This window comes from Halichoerus grypus, chromosome 2, assembly GCF_964656455.1.
Source record: "Halichoerus grypus chromosome 2, mHalGry1.hap1.1, whole genome shotgun sequence".
NCBI classification, from domain to species: domain Eukaryota; kingdom Metazoa; phylum Chordata; class Mammalia; order Carnivora; family Phocidae; genus Halichoerus; species Halichoerus grypus.
Genome location: NC_135713.1, coordinates 15,906,678 through 15,931,924, shown reverse-complemented (window position 1 = coordinate 15,931,924; position 25,247 = coordinate 15,906,678). Strand labels below are relative to the sequence as shown.

General features: G+C 35.4%; 1 long non-coding RNA gene and 1 pseudogene across 1 annotated transcript in view; both read left to right on the top strand.

Moving 5' to 3' along the window:
• The window catches only part of LOC144380940 (uncharacterized), a 385,501-nt gene that overhangs the window by 308,061 nt on the left and 52,193 nt on the right, over window positions 1-25,247 (top strand). The window lies entirely within an intron of this gene.
• On the top strand, window positions 22,606-23,389 carry LOC118528656 (F-actin-capping protein subunit alpha-1 pseudogene; annotated as a pseudogene).

Genomic DNA, 25,247 nt, shown 5'->3' with positions numbered 1-25,247 from the left:
TGTTATTGCCATGCTGTGAATACACTGGATGGGGCAAGAGTGGGTGTAAATTGACCATTTAAAATGCCGCTATCATGCTGCACGCCACATATGTTTGAGTATCAGTGGGGAGTTGGCAGTGAAGGTGGCAAGAGATGATCTGATTCAGTGGATATTTTGTAGAGTTGACAAAAATTTCTATTGAATTGGATATGGAGTGGGAGATGAAGAGGATAATCAAGAATAACTACAAGAGGGCGCCTGGGTGGCTCAGTTGGTTGGGTGACTGCCTTCGGCTCAGGTCATGATCCTGGAGTCCCTGGATCGAGTCCCGCATCGGGCTCCCTGCTCAGCGGGGAGTCTGCTTCTCCCTCTGACCCTCCTCCCTCTCATGTCCTTGCTCTCTCTCATTCTCTCGCTCTCAAATAAATAAATAAATAAATAAATCTTTAAAAAAAAAAAAGAATAACTACAAGATTTTGAGCCTGAGAAATTGATGAACAGAGTTACCCTTTATTGAGAATTTTTGAATATCTTTCAGAAATTAAGTTGAGGAAGGAATATAATAAATACATCAGTGATGGAGTAAATTATGAGTAGTTCTTATTGTAACTACTTCATTGGTGTAATTCAAATTCATAGAATCTGAATCTGGAGGTGAACTTGTGCTTTTAAGGTATAGTTCTTTGCTTTCAGGGAAAGAAGATATTTATCAGTAAGACAATTGAGGACAAAAGCCTATGTAAGTTGTGTAAAGTCACACATCTAGTGGAGAATTGGAAAAAAACAACAAACAAAAAACCTCCTGATCTAAGACAGTGTCTCCTCCAGGAGAACACATGGTCAGTCTCTTCTTCTAATTTAAATTACAGTGATTTTCTGATATTGTGATTTCTTTAAAGAGAAATTATTTTACTGATTGCCTTTACTAATGGGAAAAGAAAAATGTAAAACATCTTCATTAGACCAACTAATTACTGAGACATAAAAGTCTTCAAGTTGTTCGCTGTATATTTAACCTCAGTTCAGTCCTAACAACATTACTCTGAGGTGTGAGTTGCTCAGAGAATTACAGAAAACCAGACAAATGGACTGACACTCATTTTCATTATTATCACAGAAGGATATTATCTCTGATATGCCGAGCAGAGTGACAGTAATAGCTGCCATAAGCTTATGTTAAAGAGATTTTTTTGATTGCTGAAATGAGATATAAAAACAAAACAAAACAGATAAAAAAAGATTTACAGAGCTGCATTATATGAGGAAGATGTAATGAATAAGGTATGTATTTGATTTCACATTCATATCGGATATTTCTTTGATCAAGAATGGTACTCATGATCTGGATATAAATTAATTAATCATCAAATCATGACAATTACTTTGTTTTACCTTTTGTCTCAGTGTCTATCTACTACTAAAATGCCCTCACTGAAGCTATCACATAGGATTGGGGAAATGTACATCTGGATTTTGAAGACTCATGTTGCTAGATGAGTCTTCCCTCATGTTAAAACTATTTTAGAAAGTCAGTAACTTTGAGGCCATTCCATCATCACAGTGCCCTGGATTTTTGTCATCATTTGTTCCCAAGGAATTAAGGAAAACTGTTTCTAAAAGCCATTCAAAGAAAGAAAATACTTAAAGTTAGTGTACATATATTTATGTAAGTCTGTCTTTTATTACCTCCTATAACAATCACTGATACTGTAGGAAGATTCATTAGATAAAATCATTATTAACCAAAAGAACCCTATGTCTAAGCAGGAATGAATCCTACAGATTATAGTTTACTTGTTCATTCCTTCAGCAAATAGTTACTGAACGGACACTCAGTGCCCAGCAGACATCTCAGCACAAAAGTAACAGTGTTGAGTAAGCTGTCTCTGGATCCAAAGAACAACTAACTAGTCAAGTTAAAGAGACAACTGCATGCCAATGAATCTCTTTCAAATGAGCTCAGTGGTATATTAAAGGAAAGCAGAGGCCCTGGGAAAACGTAGATAAGGATACTCATGGTGGAGGATGGCCCCAAATCATCAAAGCTGCATGCAGTCTTTTCTTTTTGCTTCCATTGTTACTGTTTTCACTTTCTGATCTTCTCTCATTATGCCCTGAATATAGAAAATAAAGACAAATGTTAATATCAGTTTATTAAAATTTATTAATAAAATTAAATTTTCATTAAAATTATTCTTTTTAAATAAAATAGCCCATTATTTTGCCAAACCTGTTGTACTTGATATACAAAATAGTTGTTCAGAAACTAAACTTCTGACAAAATTTTTAAGAGTGATTTTGTATCTGTGAATGTTAAGATATCGTACCTATGAATGTAAGGTTATTTTGAATTCTAAAAGGAAGTTAATAATAATGATCATAACAATAATAGTAGTAATAACAGCTAACACATAGAATATGTTCTATGTCGGGCACTATTCTTAGCACTTGACATACAATAATTGTCTTAATTCCCCCAAATAATGAGGTTAATAATGTAGATAGTATTAATATCATCATTTTACAGATGAAGACACTGAGAACTCACAGTTTAAATAACTTGTCCAGGGTCACAGAACTAGTAAGAGAAAGAACCAGGACTGACTTGAGGCTCTAAGCCCGTATCTTCAACACTATGCTATTGCATTATACCAGGGAAAGTTATACATTTGCATTTTCTCATCATTACAAGTGAGTGGTTTTTTTGGGGGGTGGGGGGTTTCACCCCTAATGTAAGAACATTTTTGTTTGAAAAGAATCAATGTTCACTTTCACCAGTTTATTCTTGTCCTTCTCAGATGCAAAGAATTTTCTTCTCATCTCTTTTTTTTTCCTTTTTTATTGTTTTGGGGTTGTAAAGAATTTTCAAAGACAGACTTGTAAAAGCAGATAACTGATGTGCATTAATTTTGCTTTCACAAATTGACAAGCTTAATGGCAACATATGCTGTCATGTTCAGGGACCCTTTTATAATTTGTGGCAGAGAATTAGGGAAAAGAATAGACTTTGAAGCCAGGTAAACATGGATTCAGATTATGAGTCTGAAAATTGCTATGTGGCTTTAGGCTACTTAACCACTCTGAGGCTCAATTTCCTCAGCTCCAGGATTAGGCAGGAATAGGTTATATGGAGGACTAATTCAGAATTACACTAATGGTGCATTAACCAAAGCAGGATCTGGATGACTGGTAGGACTGTCAAAAGAGGCCTGTATGATTATTACTATTTTGGTATTTTTTGTTTGAATCATATGAAGTTCCTATTCCCATAGATTAAAACTAGATTAATTATGCGTTACTGTGTAACAAAACACATGGAGTAGCTTGAAGCAAGGACAATTTGTTATATTTTATGATTCTGGAGATTGAGCAATTCTACTTCTCCTGTATGAGTTGGGATTGCCTATTTGCATTCAGTAGGCAAATCAGCTGGGACACATTGTTTCTCCTCCTTGAGCTCTCTCGCTCTATATAGTGTCTCATCCCCCAAGGCCTCCCAATGTGCACCACCCCCAGCAAGATATTCTGTGATTTCTCATAATTTGGCAGCTTGATACCAAGAGGAATTCTTTTAAAGAGACAGGCCCCAATATGAAAACATTTATCAAGTATCTGTGCATTCACTAGCTGATATCCATTGACTAAAGCAAATCATAGAGCCAAGCCCACAGAAAATGTGGAAAGGTATAACACAAAGTGTTTATTTGGGGGCCACCAATGGAACAGCCTGGCACATTTTGAATATTGATTGCATATTGTTGAGCCGTGTGGGCTGGAGAAACTCTTTAGAACTCCTACATTTAACTTAGGAGATTTATACTGTTGTGGAATTTGAAATGCACCAAGAGAAATCCCCTCCTTCATCTTTCATAACTGCCTCATGATCACTGATACGTGAGTAGAGAAGTCAAGTTTCAGTATAAGTGAAGGAGGCCAAGAAGTGAGTATAGATAAGCTCACATGCTTTATATAAAAGCATTAGCAAATCGGGGCGCCTGGGTGGCTCAGTCGTTAAGCGTCTGCCTTCGGCTCAGGTCATGATCCCAGGGTCCTGGGATCGAGCCCCACATCGGGCTCCCTGCTCCGCGGGAAGCCTGCTTCTCCCTCTCCCACTCCCCCTGCTCGTGTTCCCTCTCTCGCTGTGTCTCTCTCTGTCAAATAAATAAAAATAAAATCTTTAAAAAAAATAAAAAATAAAAAAAAATAAAATAAAAGCATTAGCAAATAATCACTTAAATATTAGGTGTGTCAGTGTTCTGCTCATATCCTCGTGGTTAATTTTTTCATGTGCGTGTATATCAGTAACTGGCATCTGGTGACTTTTTCCTCCAATTGCCAACACCTGCATCTTTTTTCAGAGATGCCCTTAGGCTCACTTCTTGGTCTTCAGTCTAGAAGAACAGGACTCCTCTCTGCCTGTGCACCCTTGCTTTTAACCAGGGAATGAGGAGCACAGGGGAATAAATACTCCCTGATTGAAGAAAGTTGAGATATGACTAACATTTTCTCCAAATCTCCTCTATCAAAAATGAACCAAACTTAACCTTGCTGACCTTGCTAGTCTTCCTTGGTTTCTTTGCTTCCTAATTCCACTTTTCATCTCCCTGACCAATTTTAAGCCTACTGGAAATCTTCCCAATGAATAAACTTTTACGTGAGTCCTTGTCTCATGCTTGGAGAATAAAATCTAAGACAACTAGTGATGGTAGCACATAATTTAGTTAGTTCCTAATTTTTTATTTGTTAAGCTCTAAATACTCCATTTATAATAAGTGAGAAAAGAAACTAAGTACTTTGCAATTTGTTTAATAATTCCAGAATTCTTAAAAACTTTTGCCGGGGGGCATCTGTGTGGCTCAGTTTGTTAAGCAGCTGACTCTTGATTTAGGCTCAGGTCATGATCTCAGGTTCCTGGGAGCAATCTCCATGTTAGGGCCCCTGCTCAGCAGGGAGTGAGCTTGAGGAGTTCTCTCCCTCTTCCTCTGTCCCTCCCCCAACCATATGTGCAGGCATGTGTGTGCCCCACTCTCATAAATAAATAAATAAGTATATAAATTTGCTGGTCTGTTTTCCTTTCATTTTAGGAATACTTCTTGGTTTTTGAAATATATATAATTTTATATAGTATGATTGTTTCAGGAGTAGAATTCAGTGATTCTGGTATACGATATCCTTGATATCACAACTTTTAAGAGGTTACTTAATCTCTCAGCCTCAGTTTCACCAGCTATGTTAAAATGAAAGAATAACATTTTTGTGGCTAAATCATTTTTAGAAATACCAAATATTCCTGGAAGAGCCTTCAAATTTAATACGTGTTTGGTAATGTTGGCTTTTGCTACCACTATTTTAATATTATTATTTTTTTTATTAATATACTTGTTTAAACTCTTTTTCCTTTATTTAGAATATATGTGAGTACCTCTTTGCAATGACCTACAACTCACCCTGCCATTCATTGTTTTACATAGCTATTAGTTTCTCTAGGCTCAATAAAAATAAGTTTGAGAGTTAAAAACTCCAACCGAACCTACTCATAAAGGAGCTATTAGTTTCTCTAAGTTTAAATCATTACTCTTGCCTTTTGGAGCAGAAATCCACTGGGTCTTATTTGTCCTTTCTCTTTTAAATGACTGTCAACTCCCTCTTGAATGACATTATTAATGCAGACTCTGTCTATAAGCAGAGTCATTCAATTGTAAGAACACTTGATTTACTGTCAGAAGATCCAGGTTGAAAATTTAGTTCTGCCACTTACTTTTTCTCTGCTATGCCTCCATTTTCTCATCTGTAAAGAATGAAAATATTTACTCTCCCCACCCTCTAGTTATTTTTGTGCCGAAAGTCCATGTGGGAATGCTTTGGGAAATTGCAATGCAGGGGAAGGTATTACCATTATTGTCTGCACACCCCCACTATTCTTACATGTTTTCCACTCACTATATTGCCACTTGATGTGTGAGAAAAATGAGACACATTTCTTTAGAATGAGAGAAACAGAGAGACGCTATTTGTACTAATTATTCAATAAAGGTTTGTTCTAACGCCTGCAACAGGTATTTTAGGATTTTTTTTCTTAGTTAGAAATTAAATTACTTCATTTATCTTCAATTAGCTATCAGAGGAATGGAAAATGGGAAAGACTATTGTATTAGTCAGGGTTCTCCAAAGAAAAGAAACAATGGGAAATGTACATATATATATTATAAAGGGTTGGGTCATTTAATAACAGAGGCTAGGAAGTCCCAAAGTTTACAGTAGGTAAGCTGGAGACCCAAGGGAGGAAGTTTTAGTCTAAGACCAAAGACTAAGAGCCAGTAAAACTAATGGTATAAGTTCCAGTCTGAAAGTCCACAGGTTTATGACCCAAGAAGCGCTGATTTTTCAGGCTGACTCTGAAGGCAGGAAAAAATCATTCCAGACTTCTGGTTTCTACATATAAAGAGCTTGGAATTGCCACTCCATCTTAACAACCAGTAAAACAATGAACAGACAGAAAATCAACTCTTCTTGGATCTGTAAAAAGGGGAGTACACAAGGTAATTCACGACTCCCAAAATTGGAGAGACAGACAAGTGAATACAGGGAGTCACAGTTTCCTTCAGCAGAGACTCACACATGGAAAATTCCATGGGAACCAGTGCCAGAGTAGTAAAAAATTTACACATTGCTGGAGGCTCAATAAAAATAAGTTTGAGAGTTAAAAACTCCAACAGAACCTACTCATAAAGGAGCCCACACAGTATGGTGAAATTTACAATGTTTACAGTATTGGAGAAAAATTCTCTCATGCTTCCAACAGGGGGAGTGAAAAAGAAACCATTTTGAAATGTCCCAGAGCACTCTGCTTCTTAACAAGGCCTGCCCTCAGGGAAAACTAACAAGGGTCTATATATAGAAGACCCACAGCTAATATCATCCTCAATGGAGAAAACCTGATAACTTTTCCTCTACCATCAGGAACAAGACAGAGATGTGCACTCTCACCTTTGTTATTTGACATAGTACTGGAAGTCCTAGCCCCCCGGAATCAGACAACAAAAAGAAATAAAAGGCATCCAATTCAGCAAGGAAGAAATCAAACTTCACTATTTGCAGGCGACATGATACTCTATGTAGAAAACCTGAAAGACTCCATCAAAAAATTGCTAGAACTGATACGTGATTTTGGTAAAGTTGCTGGGTACAAAAATCAATGTACAGAAATCTGTGGCATTTCTATACACCAATAGAAGCAGCAGCAAGAGAGATCAAGGAATTATTCCCACTTACAATTGCATCCAAAACCATAAGATACATAGGAATAAACCTAACCAAAGAAGAAAAAGATCTGTACTCTGAAAACTGTAGAACACAATTTCAGACTTCAAGTTATATTACAAAGCTGTAGCGATCAAGACAACATGGTATTAGCACAAAAACAGATACATAGATCAATGGAACAGGATAGAAAACCCAGAAATGATCAATTAATCTTTGACAAAGCAGGTAAGAATATCCAATGGAAAAAGTCTCTTCAACAAATGGTGTTGGATAAACCTGACAGCAACATGCAAAAAATGAACCTGGACCACTTTCTTACACCATACACAAAACTAAATTCAAAATGGATGAAAGACCTAAATGTGAGACAGGAAACCATCAAAATCCTAGAGGAGAACACAGGCAGCAACATCTTTGACACTGACATTAGCAACCTCTTTCTTTTTTCTTTTTTATAAGATTTTATTTATTTATTTGACAGAGAGAGAGAGAGAGAGAGAGATAGCACAAGTAGGCAGAGCAGCAGGCAGAAGGAGAGGGAAAAGCAGGCTCCCCATTGAGCAGAGAGCCCAATGAAGGGCTCAATCCCAGGACCCTGGGATCTTGACCTGAGCAGAAGGCAGATGCTTAATGAACTGAGCCACCCAGGCATTAGCAACTTCTTACTATTTATGTCTGTGGAGGCAAGGGAAACAAAAGCAAAAATAAACTATCAGGATTTCATTAGGATAAAAAGCTTTTGCTCAGTGAAGGAAACAATCAACAAAACTGAAAGGCAACCTATGGAATGGGAGAAGATATTTGCAAATAATATATCTGATAAAGGGCTAGGATCCAAAAGCTATAAAGAACTTATCAAACTCAACACCAAAAAACATTTAATCCAGTTAAGAAATGGTCAGAAGACATGAATAGATATTTTTCCAAAGAAGACATAAGATGGCTAGCAGACCCATGAAAAGATGCTCAGTAACACTCAGCATTAGGGAAATACTAATCAAAACTACAATAAGATATCAACTCAGACCTGTCAGAATGGCTCAAATTAATAACACAGAAAACAATAGATGTTAGTGAGAATTTGGAGAAAGGGGAACCCTCTCACACAGTTGGTGGGAAGCAAACTGGTGTGGCCACTCCGGAAAACAGTATGGAGATTCCTCAATAAGTAAAAAATAGAACTACCCTATGATACAGCAATTGTACTACTAGGTATTTACCCAAAGGATACAAAAATGTTGATTCAAAGGGACACATGTGCCCTGTTGTTTATAGCAGCATTATCAATGATGGCTAAATTATGGAAAGACCCCAAATGTCCATTGACTACTGAATGGATAAAGAAGGATATATATGGATATATATGATGGAATATTACACAGCCATAGAAAAGAATGAAATTTTCCCATTTGCAACGACATGACTGGAGCTAGCATGTATTATGCTAAGCAGAACAAGTCAGTCAGAAAAAGAGAAATATCATATGATTTCACTCATATGTGGAATTTAAGAAATAAAACAGATGAATATAGGGGAAGGGGGAAAAAAAGAGAGGGTGGCAAACCATAGAGACTCTTAACTGTAGAGAACAAACTGAGGGTTGATGGAGGGGAGGTGGGTGGGGATGGGCTAAATGGGTGATGGGTATTAAGCAAGGCACTGGTTGTGATGAGCACTGGGTGTTATATGTAGTTAATGAATCACTAAATTCTATTCCTGAAACCAATTTTACACCATATGTTAACTAACTAGAGTTTAAATAAAAACTTGAAACAAACAAACAAACAAATAACAAGGGCCTAATTCTCTGGGGAAACTAACTGACCTGGGGAAGAAAATACCCAATTCTTGCTGGCTCTAGTCATCCTGTTCCACCTAAGGGGAGAGCAGCAAAAAAACAAAAAACAAAAAACCTAAGAAATATTTGTGAAGTTGGCAGTGCAGAGGCAAATTTTAACTAAAACCCTGAGACTTAATCATATGACTATAGAAAACTTTCCTCACACTTCAGCACCCCATTACTAAAGGCCTATTCATAAGCAAAACATTTTACCAGGTACATCATGCCCTGCAATCAAGAAAAAATAATAGGGAATACCAAAAAAACAAAAACTAAAACTAAAAATAAATTGAAGACTCAGAGCAAAAGTGAGAACTATAAAATAGAGATGTTGGAATTATCAGAACAAAAATTTAAAACAACTATGATTAATATCCTAAAAGCTCTAATGGATAAAGTAGAGAATGCCCATGACTAAGTGGGATTTATCCCAGGCTGGTTCAACATTTGAAAATTAATTAATATTATCCATCACATCAACAGGTTAAAAAAGAAAAATCACATGGTCATATAATAGATGCCAAAAAAAGTATTTGAGAAAATTCAGCACCCATTCATAATGAAAACTCTCAATAAACTAGAAATAAAAGGGAACTACCTCCACTTGGTAAAGAATATCTATAGAAACCCTGCAGCTACTATTGTGCTTGATGAGAAACAGGTATGTCCCCTCTCATCACTCCTTTTTAACATTGTACTGCAAGCTTGAGATAATGCAATAAGACAAGAAAGGGAAATAAAATCATATAGATTGGGGAGGAAGAAATGAATCTTTGTTCATAGATGACCTGATCATCCACATAGAAAATCCAAAAGAACTGACGAAAAAATATCCTAGAACTAACATGCAATTATAGCAAGGAACACAATACAAGGTTAAAATTTAAAAGTCAATTGCTTCCTTATATACAAACAATGACCAAATGGATTGGAAATTAAAAGAAAAAAACAAAAAACACAGTATCATTTATATTGGCACCCCCCAAAAATGAAATGCTTAGGTATAAATCTAAGAAAATATGTTCAAGTCTATGTGAGGAACTACAAAACTCTGATGAACAAAACAAAGAACTAAATAAATGGAGAGGTGTTCCATGTTCATAGATAGGAATACTCAGTATTGTCAAGATGTCAGTTCTTCTCAACTTAATCCATAAATTAAATGCAATCTTACTGAAAATCCCAGCAAGCTATTTTGTGGATAACAACAAACTGATTTCTAAAATTTATTTGAAGAGCCAAAGACCCATAATTCCTAATGAGTAGAACTATCAAGCCATGAAAGGAAATGGAGAAAACTTAAATGAATATTACTAAGTGAGAGAAGTCAAACCAAAATGTGTTATTCTGCAAGGTACCAACTATATGATATTCTGAATAAGGCAAAACTATGGGGGCAGTAAATAGGTCAGTGGTGGCCAGGGGTTGTAAGTAGGGAACTTGAGATATTTAGGTAGAACATATAAGATCTTTAAGACAGTGAGAATACTCTGTATACCATAAGGATGGACACATATCATTATGCATTTGTCCAAACCCACTGAATGTACAACACCAAGAGTGAACTGTAATGTAGGCTATAACCTTTGGTGATTATGATGTGTCAATGTAGATTTATCAGTTGTAACAAATGTACCATCTGGTTGGATATATTGATAATGCGGGAAACTATGCACGTGAAGGAACAGGGGTATATAGAAAATCTCTGTCTTCTTCTAAATTCTGCTCTGAAACTAAAACTTCTTTTTTAAAAAAGTCTTAAAAAGGAAAAAAAAGCAATGTCACACCTGATCAGTCTGGCAGAAAGAGTTCCCCTCTGTTTGGGGGAGGGTCAGCCATTTTTTTCTATTCAAGTTTCAACTGACTGGATGAAAGTCACCCATATTGAGCAAGCCAATCTACTTTACTCATTCTACCCATTTGAATGTCAATTTCATCCAAAAACATGCTCACAGATATACCTAGAGAAAAGTTTGTTGAAATATCTGGGCACCTCATAGCCCAGTCAAGTTGAAATATAAAATTAATCATCACAATTGGTGAGAAAAAAAAGAAAAGCTAGCTACAGAAATTGACAGTTGTCTACATGGAATGTTAGGTGCTCATATTATCAAGTTATCAATTTGTTCTAAATTGAATTTATATAGGAACAAATTGGATAATGACCTCAAGATACAAACACAATTGCCTGGTTTGCCTCTCTTTCCCAGCAGTCTGTTCTGGGATACTGTGTTAACAGTGCCTTGGTCATAGCAGATGAGCTTTTTAAAGTTTTCTTTGACCTATTAATATGGTCACTGTATTTCTACCAGTGCTGCCCTCTGTAGGGAAATTGTTTTGATATTAACAAAATTCTGAAACTGATACAAATGTATTTTAATACTTTTAAGCAAATAAAATTTTAGAGCAAAACAAACTCATGTTAAATTATTTGATGCTTCTCACAAGTCCAATATTCTCAATCATATGAGTTTTTTTTTTTTAAGTTCAAAGTGTGCTTATTTATTAAAATAAGAAATGGAGGGAAACCAAAAATTCAAAAAGTGAAATATCAAGATAAGCTTATTATAAAAGGAATTACTTGGAGTGATTCTTATTATGGTAGCAGAGAAAATACAATATTTCTTGTGGTTTTTAATATAAATTGATATTTTCTTAGGGCACTGCAAACACTTTGAAAATTAACTTGCCAGCACCTCTTAGGCTGAAAAGTTCATTTGTTTCCAAAAAAATAAGACAGTGATTTTTAGCTAGCAGATTTAGGGTTTTTCTCAACTGAAGAACTTTTCAAACCACCATTTTAGTCTCTGAATTAAAATAACCACACGGAGCAAGGTAGGCCACATCTATCTTCTAAATTTATATAAAGCATAAACTATATTTAAATATCTTACAACACCTTTAACTCAGTATTTTACCCTAGTTACTTTAAGTTAGAGGTCAAGAATTTGTGTAGAATTTACTGAAAGACTCAAAGGTGCAAATTCACAGTTATATTGTAACCCAATGGGAGATTAAGAAAAGTAACTTTGAGAAAATGATTTAATCCATGAAAATGTTATGGAAACCAAACATACATTCTTTCCATTTCCTTCAAAGTATGCAATTCTTAGAAGCAAGTCTTATTAAAGTAAAATAATTAGCTCAATCAATGAAAAACAAATCATTCGTTGATTCACATCTTATGCTGCTAAAGGAATTATTTTTTAATTAAATACAAGAAAAATGCAATCAGGTATCTGAAAATGATTTTGAAGATAGTATTCTTAATTGTGTAGCAGATACATTCCCAAAACTCAGTGATTTAGATAGTTGTTCTATGTTAGCACAGTCCAGTGAAGGTGGCAGGTAGGATTAGCTCCATGGAGTCATTCAGGAATGTATGTTATCCTCCATGCATACTGTGATTCTTCTATGTTCATCAGAAGACTTTGAGATAGGTCCTGCATTGTGTAGGTGGCTGACCAGAGAGAGAGCAGGAGGAAAAAGGAGAGACAGAGAGAGAGAGAGAGATTATAGGACCTGAGTTTGAACAAGTGGCTTATGTTGTCTTCTTTCTCCCTCCTTTTCCTCGTTTTCTCCTTCTTACTCACAATAGGACCGAAATGTATCCATAGGAAAATAATCCATTCTTACATATCTTTTCTTTTTTTTTGATTCATACATATTCTGAACACACTGTCCTTACTATCTTGATCACACATTCATCCTACATAGTTTGTAGATATGCAAAAGGATTTTTCACTGATTTTCCAGTGTTCCAAGTCTGTAAAAATAGAGCCTAATTTTAATTTTAAATGTAATGTTGACTCATTGCAAAAAAACTAGTCAACAAAAATAAAAAATATTACAAAAGCATGATAAAAGTATAAAGAAAGTCTAATCCCATAATTTAGAGATTATTACTATATACTATTTTGGCAAACACTCATCTTTACTTCCATCCATATATTTGTTGTTGTTGTTAAAATGAGATCATTCATTATAGAGTGTTTTGTACAGATTTTGTTTTTCCTTAGAAGTACAGAGTTGATGTATTTCTAGGTTAAGGAATATTATTTTATATTTTTGTACCAGTTGCACAGTGTTTCATTTCTCTCAAGTCTTTCAATAAGAATGTTTGATTGTTAACATTTATTCTGCCCAAAAGGAGTTTGGCAGTATAGTAGTTGCTCAATAATGCATATTACACTAAATTGAAGGCATCTCTTGTTTTTATAAATATCTAACCAGGGCTGAGAATAAAATGACTTGTTTATGATTTTACTTGTATATAAGAAGACCAGCTGCAGATCCTTACTTAAATGAGCTATTGCATTGCACTTAATTTAAAATTAAAACACTCTTTTAGTAAGTTATTCTGTGAAGGCAACATTGATAGTGGTAGATATTGTTAATCTATTAGAATTTCACTCATAAAAAAATAAACAAGTAGAATAGCAGAATCAAATAGGACAATAAATAGGACAACTCCTATGCCAAAACTAGCATTTTCATTCTCATGAGCCCCCAAATATAAGTGGTTTGGGATAAACACCAACAACTACAAGACACAACTGTTACCAGAATATCATATGGAAGAAAATCATGTGATAGTTCTGAGAGGCAGAGCACTGAAAATCATCATCATGTACATACTGGAAGAGTCAGGGGGCAATCCTAACACAGCATCTGAAACTGGTGGTTGTGGAGGTTGGTGGCATTTGAGGTTTCTAATTCCCAATGAGGGCAGTGATATAAAGGAAGGTCGCTAGTGCTCAAGTTGTAGCACAGGTGATTGTGAGTATGAACCTTGGAGACTAACAAACCACAGTGGTCTCCCAAGTCAAGCTGAGGAGTAGAATATCCCCAAAGAGCTGGATTGGATAGTAGGCAAATTAGAAGAGTTCAGACGAAAGGGTGAAGACCTCTAGAAGTTGAATCCTACTGTTTTAATTTGCCTGAAAGGAGAAGAAAGGGAGCCTTAGGTTAGTGACACTAGAATAGTGATATTGGTCCATTCCTTTCTCTTTGAAGTACATGAAAATTCATCTCACTTCATACTGAACCAGTGAAAAAGATTGTGGTTTTGTCCTTTAAAAGCAACCAAAAAAAAAAAAAAAAAAAAAAAAAAAAAAAGAATTAGCCTCCTACAAATGAGGAAAGTGTGTTGGAAATTTATGTTAGCAAAGCAAATGAAAAATACAGCCTAATATTTTGAAATGAGCAAAGAGGAAGGAAATGACAGAAGTATAAGCCAACAACATAAATCAATATTATAAAAGATCAGAATGAAGTGATTGGAGAAAAGAAAAATATGAAAACAGAAGAGAATGAGCTTCATTAAGAATTACAATTGGGGCCATGGGTGGCTTAGTCAGTACAGCATCCCACTCTTGAACTTAGGACTTGATCTCAGGGTTGTGAGTTCCAGCCCTGCATTGGGTGTGGAGACTACTTAAAGAAAAAAGAAAGAAAGATAAAACAAAATACATGTAATTGACCCCTCTGAAGAAGAAAACCAAATAAATGGAATAGAACAAATATGAAAAGTATAATCCAAGAAAATTTCCTGAAATCAACAAAAAATGATATGAAACTACATAATGACAGAACACTGTGAGTTCCTTGGGAAGTTAAGCAAGTATTTCCAACACTAAGACATATTCTGGTAAAATAATTAGACTTGAAGTAAAAGTAAAAGACCCTGGAAGCATCTAGAATAGAATATGGAAGTTTGGGGTTCCAACTCAAACTAAGAGACTAACAAAGAAAAAGAACATTTATGTTTCAATTAGAGAAATAACATGAACACAACTGGACATGTAATATTAAAACAAGGAATTCCTCTTTTTTTGTGGGGTGGGAATAAATTTCTGATGCTAACTGTGTTGGAAAAGGGGAATTTTTGTAATTTAGAGACACACTGAAATATTCACACATAAATTAATATGCTGTTGGCATTTGCCTCAAACTTACCCAGGAGTATGTGGTGTGTAGATACAATAATATTGGTCGTGGGTTGAATATTATTGAAGCTGAGTTGTGGGTCCATGGGAGTTCATTACAGGCTTTTTTTCTTTTTGCATGTAGTTTGAAATATTCCATACAAAAAGTATTTTTCATAAATGAATTGTTTTTCTTTACTACTTTATTTTTTTAAAGATTTTTTATTTATTTATTTGACAGAGAAAGAGAGAGAGACAGTGAGAGGAAACACAAGCAGGGGGAGTGGGAGAGGGAGAAGCAGGCTCTCGGCTGAACAGGGAGCCCGATGCAGGGCTCGATCCCAGGACCCTGAGATCATGACCTGAGCTGAAGGCAGATACTTAATGACTGAGCCACCCAGGCACTGCTCTTTACTACTTTAAAATGGTTTTCCCATATGCTATATTTTTATTTAGACTTTCTAATGTATAAATTTAATTTTTCCACATCATGGATTACTTTTGCCCATTGAATCATGTTCTTAGTCATAATTCTCCATTTCAGTTCTGTTCCCAAAAGTTTTAGCCACTACTACCTAAATTAATCTCCTTAAACAAATTACTATTTTTCTCTAAATTCAAACTATTCAAAATGGATGAAAATATTCTTAAATTAGGTCTGTATAAATAATCCCGTTCCTCTTAGTGTGGAAAATGTGTATTATTTTTGATTACCTACTTTAAGCACTAGAAACCCAGAAATAATCTATCTACATTCCCAAGCTGTGATTAGTTTTTTGTAATAATCTACCATTTTTGTTCAACCTATAGGCACTTTGTTTTGGTCCCCAGTAATCTGATCTACATCATCTAATCAGTGAGATTTCAAAATGCAAACCTGACCATGTCACCTTCCTGCTGGAAACTCTTCTCGGGCTTACAAATTCCCTGCTATAAAGACATACTTTTGTTTTGTTTTGTTTTGTTTTGTTTTAATTTTATTATGTTAATCACCATACATTACATCATTAGTTTTTGATGTAGTGTTCCATGATTCATTGTTTGCATATAACACCCAGTGCTCCATGCAGAGCATGCCCTCCTTAATACCCATCACCAGGCTAACCCATCCCCCCAACCCCCTCCCCTCTAGAACCCTCAGTTTGTTTCTCAGAGTCCATCATCTCTCATGGTTCGTCTCTCCCTCCGATTCCCCCCCTTCATTTTTCCCTTCCTGTTACCTTCTTCTTTTTTTTTTTTTAAAACATATAATGTATTATTTGTTTCAGAGGTACAGGTCTGTGATTCATCAGTCTTACACAATTCACAGCGATCACCATAGCACATACCCTCCCCAATGTCTATCACCCAGCCACCCCATCCCTCCCACCCCCCACCATTCTCAGGAAACAAACTGAGGGTTGCTGGACATCATTAGTTTTTGATGTAGTGACATAGGTTTTTAATCTATGTTCTCTATCCCCTCAGACCTCTTCAGCCTCCTCTTCCCTATCCTCCAGCATCAGATTTAATTTTGGTTGACCTACCTCCTTTACAACTCCAGGCCCTCTGCCTAGACTGCTTCCTGTAGGCTTTCATTGACTTAATTCTTACAAGTTTATCAGAACCTAGTGCCAATATCACTTCCTAGGAAAATTACTTCTGAAACTTGGTTGGTAGGTTCCTTGATGTATATGCTTGGAACACCCTGTGATTTTGGTTTAGAGCAATTATCACAGCTTCTTGTTTTATATGTATTTGTCTACTTACTATTTACAAATGTCTGTCACTTGCCTTAGGTGATAAACTCCATGAAGGCAGAAGCCATAGGGGTTTTATACTTCATAGTTTCCCACTTTCTAGGACAATATGCATATTAGGCACTTGCAGATTTGTTGATTGGAGAATTTGTGAGCATTCCAGTCGTTTGTGGTTAGTACTTCCATCAGATAAGGAACATTTCTTGAAGAAAAATCACTGATACTCCCCATTATATTCTATTTTTAACATTACTGCATTCAGGTCTTCCTGCCCATTCCCTACCTCCCCCACATTTCTTTTAGGAAGAAGTGGCAAGTTAAGCAGAACTTACTCAAATGAGTGAGTTCACAAGAAAACTGCTGTGGTTTCATATGTCAGTGACAATTAAAATTCTGTCATTTAAGCTAAATGGATCCCAGGACTCTCTAGAAACATGATCTCAAAGACATTTCAAAATTGCAACCTGTAGAGTCCACAACTGATTTTTTTAATGGAATAAGGAAAAATCACAAGTGGCAGCAAAAAAGAATAGCTTAACAATGATAATGGAATAGGAAAAAAGCAAGGGTTGAGAAGTATGTAATGCTAAAACAGCCTTTCCTGCCACTAGTAAAAATCTTAAATGGCTTAGTGTCTAAGCTCAGAGAGCAGAGGTTTATACAATGCTATTGATATAAAAGTTATCCGCATACTTAATTGGCCTTAGGTGAAAACACATGTAATAAATCTAGTGGTCATGGTGTGGTAATAAGCAATGGTTATTAAACATTTCAGTCCTCCTATGTAAAGATGAAAATTGAATCAAAATGTTCAGATAAATATGAATGTTCCCTTATTTGTTTCTTTATCAAGGCAAGCTGTTTTAACTGCACACTTGATAATATTTTCCACCAAACTGTTAAGATGCAATTAAAATACAATTTTGTATATTTATGGTAATACATTTCTTTTACATGTAGAAGTTTACTTTAATAGTTTAATTTAACCAAGATATAGTTGATTATAAAGGGAAATATATAAATATATGAGCAAAATTTGATTGAAATACAACACTAAAATAATTTATTTTAAAAAAAATGTTCATCACTGGGGTGCCTGGGTGGCTCAGTTGGTTAAGTGTCTGCCTTCAACTCAGGTCATGATCCCAGGGTCCTGGGATGGAATCCCGCATTGGGCTCTCTGCTCAGCGGGGAGCCTGCTTCTCCCTCTGCCTGCCCTCTACCTACTTGTGCTCTCTCTCTCTCTGTCAAATAAATAAATAAAATCTTTTAAAAAAGATAAAAATAAAAATAAAAAATGCTCATTGCTTTACTACTCAAATTATCAAACTATTGGATATAAGCAGCAGAGTATAAGAAATATTCTCTTTAGTTCTTTTGGGTATAAAAAGTACTGGCCATTCTGATTTCCTTCATTACATATTTTTCTTCTTCAATTAAAAAGTTAATAAATCTGGAATTAGGTATTTTGCCAACATATTACTGAATCTGTTATTTAAATGACTTGTATAATATTTAATAACAGAGAGGATTACTTTTAGAATGGGTAAAATGCATGAGGCTAAGCAAACTTTGAAAAGGATCAGGAGCTAAATTAATTCAAAATATTCTGAGTAATTTAGAGTGACACTTACAAAACCTTTCTGCTTTTACAATTGAAAGAATTGACCCCTGAGGTAAGATGTGAAGAACAGTCAGTATTATTATTGCTACTCAAGAAATTACTTCCTTGACTTTGAATGGAACAAACTTTATTGAAAAGTTTTGATGCACTCCACAGAATGTTAATTCAAATTAATGTTCTCTCCTTGGCTTAAGAATCTCTTGTAGAAATTTTAAGAACGCCTCCCTCTACTAAGAAAATTTAAAAAATACAGTGCAACTTTTCATTTTATTTAATATTTGTGCCATTTAAAAGTAGTCCAGAATATGCTTCTCAAAAGCAAATTATGGTTATATACCATATACCAGACATATACCAGTTTAGTAATTCTATTTTATAATATCATTTTATTTTTTATACTCTGTCATTTCAAATATCTTAGAAAATCATCTGTAGGTGTTTGATCATGCACATTGAATTCATCCAATTATATCTGCCTCTCACAAATACATACTATTTATCTGAAGGAATAATTACATAGATTTGAGAATTTTGTATCATTTGCAATAATAATTAATTTTTCCATTTTCCATTAATTTACAGTTCACATTTATTTCCTTGATTGGTTTACTTTAAGTTTTGTTATGACTATAATTAGCTATATATTAAAGTTTGTATACTTTGACACATTGGACTAATATTGATAGACTCAGCAAAAACCAATTGCTACAAATTTTATACATGTGCAAAATGCCTCATTGATTTTTTTTAAAGATTTATCTATTATTTGAGAGAGAGAGAGAGAGAGAGAGAGAGAGAGAGCATGAGTGGGGGGAGGGGCAGAGGAAGAGAAGCAGACTCCTCAAAGAGTGGGGAGTCAGCCATGGGGCTCAATCTTACAACCTTGAGATCATGACCTGAGCCAAAATCAAGACTTGGTTGCTTAACCAACTGAGCCACCCAGGCACCCCTTCATTGATTTTTACTTTTGGAAATCACATTGTTCATTGTTTGACATTTTTAAAAATATTATTTCTAATTAGCACTGCTATGATAAACTCCCTTGTTTTGTGAAGCAATTTTAGTGTTAGTGTTAGTATTATCTTAAAACAACAGGTGAAGGATCTTGTCAGTTAGTCAAAAGAAATAGAAACAAATATGAAATTAGCTTAGAAACATTCAGAAAATCATATATACATATATATATATATATATATATATACATATATATATATCCCTAAATTTATAAACATAACATTTATTTATAATCCTAAAAATGCTTAAATGTTAATAACAATAAAATTCCACTAAAATATTTATCATAATAATTACCTATACAGAAATAAGACATCTAGGGGCGCCTGGGTGGCTCAGTTGGTTAAGCGACTGCCTTCGGCTCAGGTCATGATCCTGGAGTCTCGGGATCGAGTCCCGCATCGGACTCCCTGCTCAGCAGGGAGTCTGCTTCTCCCTCTGATCCTCCCCCCTCTCATGTTCTCTCGCTCTGTCTCATTCTCTCTCTCAAATAAATAAATAAAATCTTAAAAAAAAAAAAAGAAATAAGACATCTAATGCATTTATTTACCTTGAGAAATAAAGGACTAGTTTCCCCACAATATTTGGTAACAAACCCTCTACAACAAATGAGAACTTGTCATTTATTATCCATCCCTTGTTTGTCCATTCAAAATACACTTGTGTATCCTGAGCTAAGTATTTGTTATTGGCCCTTCCAGATCCATACCCCGCATTTATAAACAGATTCCTGGCTCATGAAGCAGACCTATATGGACTACACCCTTGCTCTGTTTCTGTTGGGCTGTCAGTTGGTGTCCTGGCAGAAGATACGAGGTAGAAAGCAGAGTGAGAGCAGAGTGTTTCTACCCAGCTCCACTTGAGGTTGCCTCTTTGTGGCTCTGTTCTTGACTGATGTGTCCAGCTCCACTCAAAGGGGACTTCCTTGTGTGACTTTCTCTATGTTGTTCTCTTGGGCCTAAGAGTAGTGGACGCTTATTTATTGCACAGCCACATGACTCTTTGTAAAAGTCTTTTGTAAATACATTCTGCTTGAATGATCCCAACTTTGGGTGTCCCAACTGTTTCCTGCTGTGGCCAGTTTCATACTGTCTACCACCCACCAAATGTGGTTCTTGTTAATGTCAAGACAGTACTCTTTTATTTGTTTATGTATTCTTTCATTATATATTTATTATTTATTTATTTGTCCATTCACTCACTTATTGTAATTTGAAGGGGAACAGAGACCTTTCAATTTCTGTTCTTGCATCTTTAAATAAAATTAGCTCTAAAGGTCTCAACCTCTGCCCTTTTCCCGCACCAGTCATCCCAAACATTCAAAATCCCAATCTATAAAAGCAAAACCACACGAAGATCCAAGGAGTTGTGATTTTAAAATGTGAGAAGATATTTTGTGACAGTATTCTCCTTTCCATGTGAGAGCAGAGCATGTCTTTTGTGTAGAAACTCAGTGGTGAAATGCAGAGCGTCTTCCCTCATTAAACACTGTTCAGATGTTTTTGACTAGAAACGTATTCTTGAAATGTATTTATTATAATGATAATTTTCTAATAATAAAATCATGTGAATTACCAATGGGGATTGTTAAAAAGAGTTTTTTGTCTTTATGTGTGTGGTTCATAATTACAACAATACAAAAAAAATCATTCTTCAAGAATAGTAAAAGAAGCTATGGTTCCATCTCATGATTTTTTAAAATATGGTTATATAATAATTTTAAAGACAATTACAGGACACTTTTTAGATTAAGAAACATTAAAAGCATTTAAAAGCATTTAAACATAAATGATTTTAAAATATTTAAAACAGGGGCGCCTGGGTGGCTCAGTCGTTAAGCGTCTGCCTTCGGCTCAGGTCATGATCCCAGGGTCCTGGGATCGAGCCCCGCATCGGGCTCCCTGCTTGACGGGAAGCCTGCTTCTCCCTCTCCTACTCCCCCTGCTTCTGTTCCCTCTCTCGCTGTGTCTCTCTCTGTCAAATAAATAAATAAAATCTTTAAAAAAATAAAATAAAATAAAATATTTAAAACATATAAAATTTCAGTTTTGCTATTTTCAAAAATATTCATTTATTTAATTTTTTAAAATAAGTTTTAAGATAATATATTCATTCTAATTCTTGAAACAGACTGTAACAATACATGATATTTATCATTTTGTCATCATCCTATGAGATAATTCATAATATTTTATGAAGTTCAGATTAGAATTCAGGAATATAAAAAAATTAAAGCAACATGACATAAAATATAGTAAATATAGAAGATTAGGACAATAAAAAAATATGAAATATATTATAAGACTGGAGTGTTAATTTTTTTGTTTTCCTCTTTGCCCTAACTTGAACTAGCTTCATCAAAACTTTTGGATTTAGATTGATTTTAAGTCCATTCACAATATAGGAGATGCTATGCCTGTTTCTTTGAAATGGTTGTACCATTTAATTGCAGTTTTATCTGAAAATAGTATCTTATAAAAATTTTATCTTCCCTAAAGGAATTCGTACTTGGGCTTGCTTTGCTCCAAATATTGCCTTTGTTATTCAGGGGCTCTTTATAGGCTTTTTCCCTCTCTCTGGATACAATTGTCAAATATATGGAACTAATCAGTCAATCATCTTCTCTCTCTCTCTCTCTCTCTCTCTCACACACACACACACACACACACACGCACACAATGGTTCAAATATGGGCAGAAATATATTCATGAGATTTCAGGAGAATGAGTAAAATTATAGTTAAAGAGAATGAGAGTGATGAGCAACTGAACACAAATATAATAATAGATGTTTTATAAAAGCCATTGGAGCAAATAAAATCAGGATTATTTTTGAGGAATATGTCTCCTCTCCTGAAATCTGTTACAGAACTTCACTGAAAATACTAATAATATTCAACTTAGTATTTTTCACTTATCCTTAAGTCCTTCAAGCATTTAGTAAATATTCAAGAAGACTTCTGCTAAGTCATCTGTAAAGTTTATTTGAATTTAAGTAAATTCTGCCATGCCAGAACTATCTTTAACTCATCTATCCTCAGAATGGAGCACATTCTGGGGCAAGTAATAGATATTTAGTTAAATGTGTCTCTAATTAACTATTGACACATATGCTATACAATGAGGATAACATCTTTAATCAAGGATAAGCAGGCATTCTAAAAGTGAGAAATTCGAGAGCAGCCCAATACCACCAATTTGGAGAATCTGGTGTCAGATGAGTGAATTCATCACTCATGCACCCCCAGAGGAATTTAAAGACGTGTTCAAGGATGTCTGGCTGCTACTTAATAATGACAGTCTCCTCAGGGAAGGGGCAGCACATGTGTTTGTCCCGTTCATGCCTGGGAAGATAGAAGGATACGAAGATCAGGTCTTAATTACAGAGCACAGCGACCTGGGTAATAGCAGATTTTTAGATCCAAGAAACAATATTTCCTTTAAGTTTGATCACTTACAGAAAGAAGCCGGTGACATCCACCCAGCCAGAGGACATAGATGGAGGTACGAACTTTTACAGAGAATCCTGTGACGATTTTAAAAGGTCTATGTGAAAGATCATCATTTCAATGACTTCTGTACTCTTTATGCTAAAACTATAGATGGCAAAGACCACTGTTGCATGTATCAAAGCCACTAGTTTTCAGCCTAAAAGCTTCTGGAATGGTCGTTGGAGATCAGAATGGAAGCTCACCATCATACCATCTACAGCCCAGGTTGTTGGAATACTCAAGATTCAGGTTCACTAGTATGAAGATGGCAATGTTCAGTTGGTTAGTCATGAAGACATATAGGACTCAGTAACTGTTTCGAAGGAAGTCCAAACTGCCAAGGAGTTTATTAAAATCATAGAGCATGCAAAAAATGAGTAGCAGGCAGCAATTAGTGACAAATATCACACAACATCAGACACCACATTCAACGCCTTATGCCATCAGTTGCCAGTTACCCACACCAAAATCGACTGAAACAAGATTGGTAAAGAAATGCAGAACGCTTAAAGGCTGAATGTAAGGATTCTTCAGTATGTAGGAAGAAAGGACTCAATATGTGGTCATGTGATAAATAAGTGATTTATAAACAAGAGTGACATTTTGCTAGGGCTTTAGTTAACAGGTTTTCTAGCCCTCACAGAATACTGTTGAACCTATAGCATCATTTTGATTCTCTTGTGCTCTCTGCCTTGTAATTTTTGTGTTGTCACTATATCTACTTGTAATTTTTTTTTTTTTTAATTCTGCCATATTTAGTGATGAAGAGAGTGATGTATCCTGGAGTCATTTTCCTGTTTAGATCATTTTCCTAGCCATGAAGCCCTGTTACTGATATAGACAGGTAATGTGCTCCGTATTTTTCTACCCCAGTCCTTCAAAGCGCTTCTGGTACTTCAGTGATTTTTACTGATCCACCAACAACTAAAGAGGCTACGCTATAAACTAGCTGAGTAGAAGACACATTCATCCTTCTCCTTCCAATTGCTTTGATCATCATTTATAACATCTCATAACTGGGGGCACCTTGGTGACTCAGTCGGTTAAGCATCTGACTCTTGATTTCATATCAGGTCATGATCTCAGGATTGTGAGATGGAGCCCCGTGTCAGGCTCTGTGCTGGGTGGCTTGGAGCCTGCTTAACATTCTCTCTCCCTCTCCCTCCGCCCCTCCCCTTAAGTCTGTGCCTTCTCTCTCTCTCTCTCTCACTCCCTCTCTCTCTCTCAAAAAAGAAAAAAATGTAAACATCTCATAATTGTAGTTTTTAAAAGTTTGGAATTGGGCTTTTCAGGTCCCATTGTGGGGGCAAAGGAAGTTGTCTGGAAATTCCATTATAACAAACTTCTCTGGGGAAGTTGTATTTTAATCCAGAGTCTTCAGCCACTGTCCCTGCACATAAATGTGTTGGCTTTCTCCTCTTCCCTTGTTGTCTCCTTCCCATCTAGTACCATTGTAGTTGTAGACATAGGTCTGCATTTTTAGACAAGTTTTACTCATTTATTATTATTTTTTATTACTCATGAACTACTGACATACTAGGGATGTAGTAGAGTATAAAATTTGAAAAATGCAGATGTTGAAGGAATAATAGGTATCTTGTGCTTTAATACTTTGTGGTAGGATTGTACTATAAGCAAATGAATCAAACAACTATGTAAATCACAGACAAAAACTGAAGATGAACCAAAGTGCAAAGGATATCTTCCAGGCAGTATCTTTCTACTGTAACCTGCTATTTAAGGGAATACTAGTGATTTGTTCTAAATAGGATGCACAACTTATTCCAAATTACTCTTCCTCAGTCCTGTCTGCCAAGAACTCAAATGTAACTCTGACGCAGCAGCTCTCCCCAGGTGTATTGGCAGGTATATGCGTGATCTCCCAGAATACACAGGTGACAGAGATATGATATGACAACTGCTAATGGTAGATTCATTTCTATTGTTTACACTTCTATGGCCAGGCTTTAACGGAGGGTCAGTTTTTCAAAAAACAGGTGGTGTCTCCCTATTTGCCTCCAGATACATGTCAAAAAAGAAGGGGGTTTTTGTTTCAGCTTTCTCTTTCCTCAGCAATACAGTCAAGCAAGTTTGTTTCCAAGTGACCCATTGAGCGACAGAAGCATTTTTGTTTATTTCAAATAAAATATGTTTGCATTAGAAAAATAAAAGTAAGAAATGCATTTAACAAGTCACATTTACATAGAACAAATAATGGAGAACATTCCTTTCAAATATTTCTAATGTGCTTCCCATTTTCATTGACCTTGATTTTTCCTAAAACAACTTCTCCCTAGTCAATTCACTTATCTAGGATAGATTTAAATTACATGTCAAAAACTCTTTATTCCTCAAATCACTTTTGGTT